At 42.4% G+C, this 14,085-nt stretch overlaps 1 long non-coding RNA gene across 4 annotated transcripts; it reads right to left on the minus strand.

Moving 5' to 3' along the window:
- Positions 1 to 347: 347 nt before the first annotated feature.
- LOC143412893 (uncharacterized) lies at positions 348 to 9,376 on the minus strand. 4 transcript variants are annotated; one of them, XR_013093420.1, is made up of 3 exons: positions 8,664 to 9,376; positions 6,358 to 6,469; positions 348 to 4,361 (listed from the first exon to the last, which is right to left on the minus strand). It is a non-coding gene; the product is annotated as an uncharacterized LOC143412893 (long non-coding RNA). The 4 variants fall into 4 exon arrangements; XR_013093419.1 differs by having other exon boundaries at positions 6,358 to 6,472; XR_013093418.1 differs by lacking the exon at positions 8,664 to 9,376 and having other exon boundaries at positions 6,409 to 8,657.
- Between the last annotated feature and the right edge of the window lie 4,709 nt (positions 9,377 to 14,085).

Raw genomic sequence — 14,085 nt, forward strand, 5'->3', positions numbered from 1 at the left:
GATCTTTGGTGTGCTGAGGAGGTGTAGATTTGACCTTTGGTGAGATCGTGAGGCGAGGTGAACAGAGGACCGGTCCAAAAATAAAAAGGTAAGCACAGCCTGTTGTATTATAAATACCAAATGTGCATATTGGGTGAAGGAAACTGTTTCCAGGGCCTACTCCGTGGATCGGCTTCCTCCGAGGCGTGGACGTCTATCAGCAGAGAATGTACCTTCACCTATCAGCAGAGAATGTCCCTTAGTCTGTAACACAGTCAAATATATTCTCAAGTAATATTCAAGCATGCCATTCAGCGTGTTAGTACGAGCTCGGGAGCAGCTTGGGAGAACAAGAAAACAGAGACTGCTTTAGATTGTCTTCCCAAAGTGACTCAACTTTATTCACAAGTACAACAGTTTATATAGAGGGTAAAATTCATGAGACAGCAGATTATCAGTTTAAACCAGTACAGACCAAGATAAGGCAGCGTCTTCCTGCCCTTGGGTGAAGAAGCATCCTTTGTGTAGTTTATTAGTTCAGCTACAATTGTGATTATCTCAGCGACATATTTTCAAGGCACAAAACGAAGAGTTCTTACATTAGTGAAATCTGAAACAAACCATTTGGCCTTCAACAGGCGTCTAAAAGATTAAGAAACTAATGTAGCTGAGGGAGTGATCTCTGTGGTATTTCAACCTTGTACCAGCCTGTGATTCTCACACATCAATTCTTGGGTCAAAGAGAAAAACACTGAAACAAAGGGGCCTTATTGAATGACAGAGTTTTCCTGCATGATGTCACTATAAAACAATATCCAGTAAATGCTCCCATGGTACTAAAATACCTAACAGTTCCACTCTTTTTTTATTATTATTTTTTAAAAAAATAATAACTCAAATAGAAAGGAAAAATCACAAATGTAATAATATAATATAAAAAGCAAATCATAAAATGTAATAGTTCACAACCTAATGTTCAATATACACATCAGGAACATCATTGGTAACATCTGGCACATCCTCAGGATCAATTTGTGCTAATTGCAAATACATTGAAGTAGCTGTACTAGTAGCTATACGGGTTATCATTGAGCGTACACAGGGTATCACACAACAGGCAATAATCATCAAAAACAAAATAATACATGCTACAACTGTTACAAAGGCTACAATGAGTTCCTTCCATTTTCCAAACGTGTCCTGCATCCACTTGTCTAGCCACTGACCGTGACCTGTATTGGCTCTTAGTTCTATCTGCAATGCTTCAAGTTTATTCATAGCTTGTGTAAATGAACCGTCAGGGGCGGTATTATTGGGAATAAAAGTACAACAAAAATCTTCAAACATAGCACAAACACCTCCTTTCTCAGCTAACAGCATATCTAAGGCCATTCTATTTTGCATGGTCATTAAGGAGGCAGCAGACATCTGTTCTCCTAGGGCTTTAAGGGCCGTATTGGTCAAATTAGTAAGTCTTTGCTGATTGTAATAAACATAATTGATCCAGCCTACATTTTTGTTTACCTGTATCCACGGTAGTATTGAGACAAACCCTGCTGATATTTCTCCTTGTGCCTTTAATTCATTTGGTATCCCGCGTGGAACTCCTATAGCATCTATGTAAACGTTATGTGAATAAGCGGAGCGTTCCGTCCGTCTGCTGGATACAGGCAGATCCGAGGTTTGTTGTATCAGTAGTTCTTGAGCTAAAGTTACTAGACCGCAGGTACCGGTCCAATTAACAGGTAAGGCTAATCTAAGAGTATTATTGCACATCCAATAAGCATGTGGGATTGGTCTGGTCAGGCGCGAAGCTGTAAAGCCTTTTAATATGCCTCCCCAGTACGAGTCGTTTAGTGTGTTGGGCGAATGCAGGATTGTTGAGTTATCTGAATGCGTACTTATATATGCATATATATAAGAAAACATATGTTTATATTGTGTCCTGTCAACACTCGCTGCTAGCCATGTTTCGTTACAGCGTGCTCCTGGAGAGTCAGAAAAGAACGTATAGTTTTGTGTGTCATAATTTATGTTTTCAAGTTTTGGTCGGTGTATGCATGTCATCAAGATATTTGGGTGATGGCGCACCTGTGTTGGGGGCGAAAGAGGTTCAGTGCGGTCTTCGGGGCGCTTCATTTGGTTGCAGGGGTGGGTAGAATCATTAATCATGCTAACATCCTTACTAGAGACTTGTGCTGTGTATATGAATAAACAATCTAAAGGACTTAGTTCTACTCGCAGCGCTTCAATCAGGGTTACCGTTAAGGGCCCCTTTTTATCATTTTTGAATAGCATCTTTGTTAAGGGAAAACCTGAAATTGGATATCCCACTATGACCTGTTCTGGATTACCCTTTGAACAGACATAACAGTTACTGTTTCCTAAGTCACGAGCGGCTGTTCTGGCATTGTCATACCAGGCGTTAGTTCCTGTTCTAGGGGGTGCATAAGATGGTTTATTGGTGGTGTCTGTGTTGCTTTCTACTGATTTTAGAGAACGTGACGAGTGTACTAGGTGGGTGTCTTGCCAAGTGGAGCATGAGGTATTGTCAGCAAAATGTGGCTTGCAGAAACGTGAACAGGGTTGCACTTTACAATACGAAATAGTAAATAAAAATCCTAAGATTAATGCAGTAGATATGATTAATAACCTAAATATATAAAAAAGACAGTTCTTTAGTCGTCTCCTGGCCTGGTCCCAGGTTCGAGAGACACCGTATAAGCGTCGTGTGATGACAATGGGCATTTCATTTTCTCCATTATCAGGATGGAATGAGTCTATCTTTATCAGGTTAGACATTGTGTGGTACTCTAGGCTTTCTGTTCCTGCTGGATGTTCGAGTACCTTGTTGTTGTTCAGGCGGGGGATCAGAGGGCTTTCTGAGTCTTGGCTCTTTCAGGCGTTGTGTGTTAATCAGTGATTGTGTGTGTGTAGGTGGATTGGATCCGGGCGCTGGCTCGCCTGAGTCGTCATCTATAGGTGTATTGAATCCGGGCGCTGGCTCGCCGGAGACGTCATCTACTTGATCCGACGCCTTAGGTGGTTTGGTGGGGCTGGTCTTAACCCTGCTGGCATGAATCCACTGAGGTTGTCCGTCTGTTAGGATGCTGGTTCTCGTCACTGCAAGTACAGTCTGGGGGCTGGAACACGCGGCCTCCCCGAGTGCCCTTGGTTTTAGCGACTGTACCAACACCGCATCTCCTGGTTTCCACGGATGGGTTGGATCTATGGAAGGGAGAGGCTGAGAGAGACAAACTTTCTGATAGTTATTATTCAGTGTTTCTACCAGGTTATGAACATAGTCAGACAATGCAGTGTCTATGTCCCCTTCCAATAGCGGTGCCCCTCTGGAGGCTGACCATGGTGTTGGAAACGGTCTTCCCATGATTATTTCAAATGGAGATAATTTGGTTGCTGCGGATGGAGTCATTCTAATCTCGCAGAGGATTTGAGGAAGTAGTTTGATCCAGGTCATTCCTGTTTCTATCATTGCTTTAGTCAGGCGATTTTTTATGGTCCTATTCATTCTTTCTACAACTCCTGAACTCTGAGGATGGTATGGCACATGATATTTCCAGTCTATTGCTAGAGTTTTAGCACACTTTTGAATTACTTCTGATGTGAATGAAGGTCCTCTATCACTGTTAATTTGGTGAGGTATTCCAAATCTGGGTATTATTTCATTGCACAACTTTTGACAGACTACTTCTGCAGTTTCTTTTGATGTTGGGTAAGCTTCTACCCATTTACTAAATTGGTCCACTATTACCAGTAAGTACTTGATGCTTCCTTGTGCTGGCATGTGTGTAAAATCAATTTGTAATGTATGAAATGGGAAATCTGGTTGTGGTAAATGCTGATGTTTTGCTTTTGGTTTTCCTACATTAGTTCGTGCACATGTTAGACAGGTTGCTAATATGCGTTTTACTGCGTGTGATGTTTTCTTGATTACAAATCTTGATTTTATTGCTCCTATTACCCCTCTTTGTCCGACATGACTCACACCGTGAAAATGGCGGACAAGGATTGGCAGTAGTGAAGATGGGAGGGCAATCAAACCCTCAAGGTTTTTGTATAAGCCGTCTCTGTTATCTAAGGTACAATCATTACTTTCCCAGTAAGTGTAATCTAAGGCAGAGGCTTGCTCTTGTATGAATTTTAGGTCAACATTTGTTTCTAAATAGTCTGGGAGTGTGACAAGTGGCAGCTGTAAAGGCAAAGATAATACTTCCCTTCTGGGTGGTTGCTGTGAGGCAGCAGCTGCTTTCGCGGTTACGTCTGCAAGAGCATTTCCCACTGCTTCGTCTGTGTCAGCCGTGCTGTGCCCCTTCGTTTTAACAACTGCAATTGCCGATGGCAGCTGTATAGCCTGCAAAAGTCTTTGAACAAGGTCAGAATTAGCGATCGATTTTCCATCAGCAGATCTAAATCCTCTTTGTCTCCACAATGTGCCAAAGTCATGCACCACACCGAATGCATAACGGCTATCAGTGTAAATTGTTACCCGCTTATCCACATGTAACTCACAGGCGCGTATTAAAGCCATGAGTTCTGCTTTTTGTGCTGAGTGAAATGGTAATGAGTGAGCCTCTAGTATGATGTCAGGCAATGTCACCACCGAATAGCCACAAAGAAATAAGTTGTCATTTGGTTTTGAACAGGACCCGTCCACATAAACAATGACTGAGTCTGGGATTGGTGTCTGCTCTAAGTCTGGGCGTGGTGCTGTGGATTCCTGTATACGTGTCATACAATCATGAACGTCAGGGTCGTCTGAACCATCCTGTCGGTCAGAGGAACACAGCATACGAATGAGTAAGTGTGCTGGCGAATTGGGTGTGCTGCTTGCTTTTATAGTGAGATTTGCTGTTGAAGTCAGTGTAGCTTCATAACCTGAGTGACGTTGTGCGGTCATGTGTTGTGTAGTTATGTTTGCTAGAATGGTCGTGACCTGGTGATTGGTGTGTAGAATAGTGTCATGTGAGAGTGTGAGCTTCTCGCAGTCCCTTATCATGATAGAGCAAGCTGCTACTGCTCTCAGGCAGGCCGGCATCCCCTGAACTACTGCTGGCAGCACCTTTGAGTAGAAGGCTACTGGACGGTAGCCACAGCCATGCTCTTGGGCCAATACACCTGCACAGGTCGTGCCGTTCTCTGTGACGTACAGGTGGAACGGTAAGTGGTAGTCAGGCAGACCCAAACAAGGGGCGGAGGTCAGCGCTCCCTGTAATGCATTGAAAGAGGCAGTCATTTCTGTGGACCACAGTATTCGAGGAGGCTTGTCTTTTTTGCAGCATTCACGCAGAATGTGGTCATGAAAAGAACAGTCTGGTATCCACTGTCTGCAATAGTTCACCATGCCTAGGAAAGACAGCATTTCTTTCTGTGTAGTGGGCTTAGGGACAGAGGTCACAGCTTTGACCCTGTCTGTAGTCATAGAACGTTGTCCGTGAGACAGTGTAAATCCCAAATATTGAACAGAAGTCTGACAGTACTGCATTTTCTTTGCTGATGCTTTGTGGCCAGTCTGTTGGAGGTGCTGGAGTAGCATGTGTGTGGCAGTTTGACATAGTTTTTCACTATCAGCACAGAGGAGGAGATCATCTACATACTGGATCAGAGTACAGCCCTCTGGAGGAGTGAAGCCGTCCAGGGTAGCACGTACTACCATTGAGAAAGCCGCAGGGCTGTCTACCATGCCTTGGGGTAAGCGAGTCCATGTGTACTGCTTATCTCTATGTGTAAAAGCAAATATCGGCTGTGTGTCTTTATGCACAGGCACTGAGAAAAAGGCGGAGCACAAATCCACCACAGTAAAATGTGTAGCTGTTGCTGGAATAGATGTCAGTATGCTGGGAACATCTGGAACCAGAGGTGGCAGAGGCATGATGACTGCATTAACTTGCCTTAAGTCTTGTGTGAAACGCCATACGCCAGGTTTGTTAGGCTTTGGCACAGGATTGACAGGAGTGTTATATGGAGATACTGTGGGCTTTATTACTCCAGCTGTCAATAAATCTCCTATGATGATGTCTAAGGCTGCGGCTTTTTCAGCGGAAATGGGATATTGCTTGACATATACCGGCTTGTTGTTTTTCAGCTGAGCATGATAAGGTGTACAGTCAATAAATCCTACATCATTCTCACCTCTTGACCATAATGTCATGTTTTGATATTCAGCTGGCAATGTGACAGCAGAGATAGTACAGTGTATGGGGTAGGTTAGATCTAGGTGTTGACATGGTGCAGTGATGTCATAGCCTATGTCTGAGTTATGTGACAAAACCACTGTTTGGCCTTCACTGGTGTGAGCAGTTATCATGTTGTTGAACAGTGTGAGAGAAACAAATATGTGGCTTCCAGGCATGGGGCTACCTGGTAACGGTGTTTGCACATGTCTTTGACACAGAGTGTGACGTGGGGTACCAGTCAGATGGATATTGAGTTCATTCTCCGCTGAGGCGTCCAGCTGACACAGAGGCTGTTCCTTCTCCATGGTGTCGGTGCATAGGGCAGAGAAAACATAGCTGTTATCAGTATCTGCAAACATTTCACCCTTTGTGTTAAATGAAATACACAAGTTCATTTTTGCCATTAAATCTCTGCCTAATAGATTCACAGGCGAGTTTGGAATAATTATGAATGGATGATATGTAATTTCATCTGGTTTTGGGCCCCAGCGTGTTTTTAGAGAATGAGTTTTGGGGCATTGCACTAGAGTTCCGTTTATTCCCATGGTGTTGATGCACACAGAGGAAACAGGCCCACTATAGAATTTTCCAGACAGTGAACTTTTAGTGGCTCCACTGTCAACTAAAAAGGAATAAGTGTTTTCACCTATCTCTATATCTAACATGGGCAAGCTTTCTGTGTTACGGGACAATTGCAGATGCAGCATCGTGTGTAGTGCTTCACACTGTCCCTCATCTTCACCTGGGCCTCCCTATTGTCGGTCCAGTCTTTCGTTATCATATGGGTGGGGATTAAAATGTGGATTATAAGGTTGCTGCCTAAGTGCAAAGGGGCCATTATTTTGATGTGATTCCTGTCTGCGTTGCCAGTTACCTTGTCTGTAAGAGCTCTGCTTACGCCTAGTGGCAGGAGCTGGTCCTGTGTTCTGTGGTTGAGATCTACCTGCTGCTGATTTGCATTCCGTCCTCCAGTGTCCTATTTTTCCACAATAAAAACATACGTCTCCACTCCTATCTCTCCTTCTGAAATCTCCCTGCTGCGCTTGTTGAGGGGGCGGGGCCCCTGCATACATCATTTTTTCACTTTCCTCTGAGCCTTCAACATCAAAGTTCAACAACATCTTAACACTTTTAGCCTTCGTGCTGTTGGGGAAAAGATCTGCACCAGCTTTTGTTTTGACAAGTGTGATAAAGTTCTTTATTTTCATGTCATAGAGATTATCAGTGGCAGTCAGCTTCAATAGTTGTGAACATTCTGGATGAATATTGTTTAAGAATGTTGTTATGAAAATCTGATCATTTCCTCCTTCAGGCATGCATGCCTCATTAGTCCAGCAGTGTGTGAAACGTTTCATAAACACTAGAATGGATTCATCTGGCTTTTGCTTACACATGGTTACTGCATTTAAATCAATTTTATCTCTAGACATTGTGAGCAGAAATCTCTTTAGATTTTGAAAAAAGGCTGTGATTTTGTCATCATTTATCCACAAAAACGAGGTGGTGTTGGCTGCTTGGTCGTTTTTAGGGTCTAGTTCCTCTACTTCTTCAATAAGCTGAGATTCAGTCACACCTGGGATTCGTTGACATAATATATATCTATAGTCAGGCCCACCCAAGTGGTGGTATCTGGTACTTCTCTGTAATGCAGAAACAAAGGCTGTAGGATTTTGTAGAGGATCGGGAAGTTCTTTAATGGTTGCTGCTAACTCTGAAATTTTAGGGGGTTGAATGCAACACATGTCCCCTATTATCATGAACGGGAGGGAGGTGCTGACGTCATTAAATTGTGATCCCTGCTTTTCTTTATAACGGGTGTTTTTGTGGGGGCCCTCTTGAGTTTTTTTCTCTTTTTTCTGCTTTAAGTAGTTCCTTATTAAATTTCTGGTGTTAGTTATTGCTTTTGGCACAGTTAAACCATTCGCTACTCTAGTGTGGCGCTGAACATGATTATCTATGACAGAAACGGCTTCCTGCAGTTCGGCTTCCGTACGTTCAGTTAAAGGATCTTTCATGATTTCCTCACACTCTGTCATTAACTGTTTTGTTTGCTTTTTATGTTCCTGTAACTCTCTTTCTCGTTCAGTGTATTCTCGTTCCTGTCTTTGATCTAGGTTAAACCAGTCATCTTCTTCTGATTTAGGTGTCATTTCAGTGCCTTCCTCACTCTTTTGGGATTCTGCTGTTAAATCAGGATATACGCGCTGATGACGTGCAGCCGCCGCAGCAGCTATTAATTCTGTTTTTTCATCATAAGGCGGCGGAGCCGTAGGTTGAACGGATGGGCATATAAGGCTAGTTTTTTCTGCAGTGGATTTACTAGAGCCTACACTGGCTTGATTTAAAGCATTTACGTCTGGCTCGGGTCCTTTTTTCCATAGTGGTAGCATGCGATTGGTCACATCACGACATTCTATCATATATTTTTTACAGGACTTTTTAATCAGCCTACTTTTCTTATCACAAATAGTATTTAACATTTCTACTGACCTGTTTTCTGGCGATAATCGTTCGGGATAGGGCTCCGGAAATACATTAGGATGCATTAAAGTTATAGTTCTTAAGTTCGAGACGAAATCAGTCACGTAAGCACTTCCGCATGTTCTGGATACGTAATCATGGAAGTCTTCATTGATTCGCGAGCGTGGGTTAAACGTAACCGGAAGTGGGAGTCGTACTGAGCCGCTATTTGTGATTTTATATTTTATTTTTTTCGGTTTTACAGTTAATTTTGAGTTTTTATCGGACCCGTCTAAGGTCTTTGAATTATTCTGACCCATGGTCAGTGATTTCCAGAGGGGTTTAGACGCTTTGAAGGATTTAAGTTAGTATCTATTTTTGCTGTGGCACACCTGAGGTTACTTGATTTTTTGCTAGCAATTTTATGTTTTTAGTGAGCAACTTCTCACTTTTTAACGAGCAACTTCTCGTTTTATGACCCCAGGCAACTTCCTGTGTCCTTTCTGCTGGTGAGCAACTTCTTAGTTTATGACAGCAGGCAACTTCCTGTGTCCTTTCTGCTTTTATTTTACAAAACAACAGGCAACTTCCTGTGTTTCTATGTGGGCCACTAAATAAGGCTCCTCAGTGTATCCCACTTGTTACTATGTGGGCCACTGAAGAAGGCCTCGTCAGCGTATCCCGTTTCTATGTGGATCACTGAGAAAGGCATAACACAGTCTTATTAAAATAAAAAGACAAGTGCCTACCTTCGTCAGGATCCCACTTCTCGACACCAAAATTGAAGGAAACTGTTTCCAGGGCCTACTCCGTGGATCGGCTTCCTCCGAGGCGTGGACGTCTATCAGCAGAGAATGTACCTTCACCTATCAGCAGAGAATGTCCCTTAGTCTGTAACACAGTCAAATATATTCTCAAGTAATATTCAAGCATGCCATTCAGCGTGTTAGTACGAGCTCGGGAGCAGCTTGGGAGAACAAGAAAACAGAGACTGCTTTAGATTGTCTTCCCAAAGTGACTCAACTTTATTCACAAGTACAACAGTTTATATAGAGGGTAAAATTCATGAGACAGCAGATTATCAGTTTAAACCAGTACAGACCAAGATAAGGCAGCGTCTTCCTGCCCTTGGGTGAAGAAGCATCCTTTGTGTAGTTTATTAGTTCAGCTACAATTGTGATTATCTCAGCGACATATTTTCAAGGCACAAAACGAAGAGTTCTTACATTAGTGAAATCTGAAACAAACCATTTGGCCTTCAACAGGCGTCTAAAAGATTAAGAAACTAATGTAGCTGAGGGAGTGATCTCTGTGGTATTTCAACCTTGTACCAGCCTGTGATTCTCACACATCAATTCTTGGGTCAAAGAGAAAAACACTGAAACAAAGGGGCCTTATTGAATGACAGAGTTTTCCTGCATGATGTCACTATAAAACAATATCCAGTAAATGCTCCCATGGTACTAAAATACCTAACATTGGGCTTTCCAAATTAATCTGTTCGCTGAGTCACATGTATTTTCACAGTAAATTTGTCGGTGTCTGGTTTTTGGCGCAAGATACTAACAACATAAGTTGAGGCTGAATTCCAGTGTGTTAAATAAACTGCTTCTACCGAGAAACTAATAAGATACTACGTTGAGCTAGTTGCAGTAATCTGCTTCTACCGAGAAACTAATAAGATACTACGTTGAGCTAGTTGCAGCCACTTTACCTTCCACATTTAATTTTGTCTAATACTGGCTTCTGTAGCAATAATACATTAGAATTTATTCTGAAGACGCGGCCATTAGTTCAGTACATTGAAGTCGAGGTTTGAAGTTTGTTTATGGTGTCGGTTACGTCCTGGCTCTTGCCGGCTATGAAATAGAAGTTGATTTAAGGAAAAGCAGATGCTGGCTTCACGGTGCGGTTGAACACTGGCAACGCGAGAGCGAAACACGTCCGTAGGTTTGGTTTATGATACGGCCGTGTTCCGGTGGTGCGGCCGTGAAGTGCAGTAGTGGTTGGTGCTAATTTTAGTACATTGAACAGAGGTTTGACGGTGGTTTGTGGCGTCAGTCGAGTTTTTTTTTTAAGGGCTGCGGTCATAAAACAAAGTAAAATTTTACTTGCCAAGAAGTACATAGAGCAAAACTTGGTTTATGATGTCTGGTATAACTTCGGGGATGCAAGCATCACTTTTATGATGCGACTTTGCCCCGTTGTGGCGGTCATAAGCGCAGAGAAAGGGGTATTTTGGTCTATGGTGCAGTGTGCTTTAAGAAGATCTAATAGTTGAGCTCAGAGGTTTCTGTGTAAAATTCCCGCTGAGGAAAAGTGTTGTGTGCCTGTCCCCTGACGAGTGTGAAATTAAAATAAAGAGGGAATTTGGAGCCACATAGAGATAGACGGGCATAATTGGGTGTATTATAACAAGGAGAGATAGTAAGAGGTGTGCAGTGGAGAATTATGGAGGAGTAGAGAGAGGAATGTGTTGGGAGCAGAGATGGGCAGTAACGCGTTACTTGTAACGCGTTATTGTAATCTGATTACTTTTTTCGAGTAACGAGTAAAGTAAGGGATTACTATTGCAAAATCGGTAATTAGATTACCGTTACTTTCCCGTAGGAACGCTGCGTTACTGCGTTACTAAAACCGTGATTTTTTGCGAGAATGTCTCACGACAGTGACGTAAGCGAGTGCGCCGTTAGTGACAACAGCTGTGTGCAGATCAACAATGGATCACATATCGCGTGCGGGAGAGAGTATGAGCGTGCAGCGTTTAAAGCGTGGAAGTACTGACCTTACTTTGAGTTTGATTCCATAAAAAGTGACAAAAACATTAGCGTCCATCGTGCGTGGGAAGAAAACTTCTTTTTACAGCGAAAAAAACCCCTAAACTTCCAAGGAAGCACCAAGAGCGCAACGAGGTAATGGGAAACTCACAGAGACACTGCCGTATCCTTCCACTGACCGCTGCACACCTGCACCAGGGTAAACCTCCGCCTACTGCAGTCCTGCTTTACAGGTGAAAATAGAGCAACAGGACCGCTGAGTCTTTGACTTTATTTATGTTCTGCTGTGTTTTACTTGCATCTATTTGAAAGAGTGAGTGTAAACACAAAAAATTATTTTATTTTATGTGCTGGAATGTGCAGAAAATAGGTTTAAATGTTAAACTCATTTATTCAACTCAGAGAATGTTGCATATAATTAAATTTTTGCTTGATGCATAAAGTTAAAAGATTAAAAATGATAAAACAAGTTAAAAAAGACTTTTCCATTTGATTACATTTTGTATGATGGATTATGTAGAAAAAGTAGAATTGGGCTGAAAGATCTATCACTTTATCACCTCTTCAGGTTGTAAATCGTGTTTTTAAAAAGTAACTAAGTAACTAAGTAACTAAGTAATTAATTACTTTTGAAAATAAGTAATCAGTAAAGTAACGGGATTACTTTTTTGGGGAAGTAATCAGTAATTAGTTACTGATTACTTTTTTCAAGTAACTTGACCAACACTGGTTGGGAGACTGACGTACAGTTTACGCTGTCAAGGTAGGCGGGTTGCCTGCTTATCTGTTTAACAGTGATGCAAATGAAATTAAATAAATCTCTTAGTGTGTTAATACAGGAAGCTGCGGACCTGGACCAACTGCCCCCACAAGCACAGCGGCCGAAGCAAATTATAGTAATGGAAACCAAACCCAGCACGAATCAGCAGCTGTGAAAAAGACAGCAGCGAGGAGAGAATTAGAGGAGAAATTAAGAGAAGTTTTAACACATAAAATTGGGGCCAACGGACTTGTGGAGGTTGGGAAGGCGTCCGGAGCATCACAACAAAAAGGTGAAACAAAAACACACACAAGCAGAGAAATCTGAGAGAAAGGCTCCTTTTAAGGTAACGCCTAGTTTGAGAAAAGATAAAATTAACCTGCTTTTATACAAATGCACATACACGCAATGAAGAAACAGCTTACACTCATGAACACGTGAAGATTTTTCAGCAAGGTTAAAGAAAAATTAACATACTTAAATGATGAAGTCTATACATTACTGACAAAGAAACCCTCTGGGTTGCAGGACAACAATTTAACTAAAAAAAACAAACAAAAAAAAGGAACACTGGTCTAACCAACCAGGCAAGACACAAAAAATTTAGTGGTTAAAAGATTCAAATTGTGACATGTTTTCTGTTGATTGATTAATAAAAGTGATTACTGAATGAAAGAAAGTTCCTTTTTTGGGCTTTTAAACATGATCTTAAGAATTTTAACATATACCGGTGTTGTCCTGTCAACTTGGTGGGTTAGGAGTTGATTATATCGGGAGACAAAAAACAAAAAAAAAGGGGGAGAGAAGGCTGACACAGGGCCTGGCCCCATTGTCTCCCCTCTGAATAACACAGCCAACACAACATCATTTTCCTGTTCGTTTGTTTTTGTTTTTTGTTTGTTTTTGTTTTGTTTTGTTTTTGATTTTTCTATACATATTTAATTACAGGCTGCTTTGCCGGCCCTGAAAGCCGAGGCTGACTGGACTCCTGCTCTCCCCCATACGTGACACTGACCAAATGCTGCAACAGCTGGACCCACAACAACGACCTGAGAATGTCAACAGACCTGCAGGAATGTGATCTCATGCAGCCGAGACGGAGAGCACTAAACCTAAGGCCCGTTTCACTACACGGGGGAAAATTCCCAGACTGCGTCAGCTGACAGAGCTGTGACGAGACGCCCGCCAAGCCCGAATGAAAAGTAAGGCCGAGCGAAAGAATGCTGACCTTGATAACTTTGCATTCACACTGTGCAGGACAGTGATGGACCAACACGGATGATCGGGTGGCGAAAAAGGGCGTGACCGAGACAAGAGGAGTAACTGAGGACAGAAGGCACCTCAGAATGGACAAAAACACAGAAGAAGATGCAGGTTTCACCTGCGGTGAACATCGACACTGGAGAAAGGACTGCCCCAATTGGGGTCAGAACCAGGATGGACTGAATTTTGAGCAGCAGCAGCAGCAATGGTCGCAAACAAACTGAAAAGGAGGGGGGGCAGGACCCCAGGGCACGCTTCAGGCCGTGGTTTACCCAGAACACCAGAACAGGAAAGTGATGAACACACACACACACACACACACACACACACACACACACACACACACACACACATGTCTACAAACACACAGATTCAGAATGAAGTGAAATACACACATGAACACGTGCACTCGTTGAGTGAGTGAGAAATGACACACACACACACATATACACACACACACACACACACACACGCTGATGCAATGAAGAATGCTTTGCTTATGCTGATATGCAAAATGCTGCACACAAACATCCCAATGCATAATTTTTATGAGGAGCCATTGATTACTTAGAATGTGTTATATGTCACCCAGAGGGCATTTATGTAGATTTTAGGAATAAGGTCTAAAAAAGTTTGGATATGAAAACAATGT

The sequence above is a fragment of the Maylandia zebra genome, linkage group LG16 (genome assembly GCF_041146795.1).
Source record: "Maylandia zebra isolate NMK-2024a linkage group LG16, Mzebra_GT3a, whole genome shotgun sequence".
Lineage (NCBI taxonomy): Eukaryota > Metazoa > Chordata > Actinopteri > Cichliformes > Cichlidae > Maylandia > Maylandia zebra.